Below are 540 nucleotides of genomic sequence, written 5' to 3' on the forward strand. Positions count from 1 at the left end.
ATGTCTCCTTCTCACATACTTAATAATGGTCGCGAAAAATTTACTCCTTATATATTAGTCTTCCAAGGAATTGTATATCCTCCGCCTCATTCTATTCTTCAAATAATAGAACTCGTTGGCCTAACTATTCCATATAAACGTATTCCATTCATAGTCATAGAACTCGCCCGATTATGTTCCTGATATCATGGTTTCCCATCGAGATGTGTTATCTTCAGCCAATAATAGTCTCCAAATAAGAAAACTGTAAAATATGAACCTCGTGCAGAATAATATTCAGGAGACATGTATACAGTACACATAATTATACTGGAGGTATAGACGCATGGTTCATATAATAGGACTGTATGCTAAGCGTACATTCCACAGTCCCGTACTCCTGGGGGGAGCGATATTTTTTAAATAATACTACACATAAATCATTATTCTTCAATTAGTCACGTTGTCCAATTAGTCGTATCTAAAACGCTATGTTATGAGGCCTTCACATAAAAGCATTCCTGCGACACTGTACATTACAAACAACATTTCCGCTAGAAT

Source organism: Plasmodium inui (assembly GCF_000524495.1).
Source record: "Plasmodium inui San Antonio 1 unplaced genomic scaffold supercont1.8, whole genome shotgun sequence".
NCBI lineage: Eukaryota > Apicomplexa > Aconoidasida > Haemosporida > Plasmodiidae > Plasmodium > Plasmodium inui.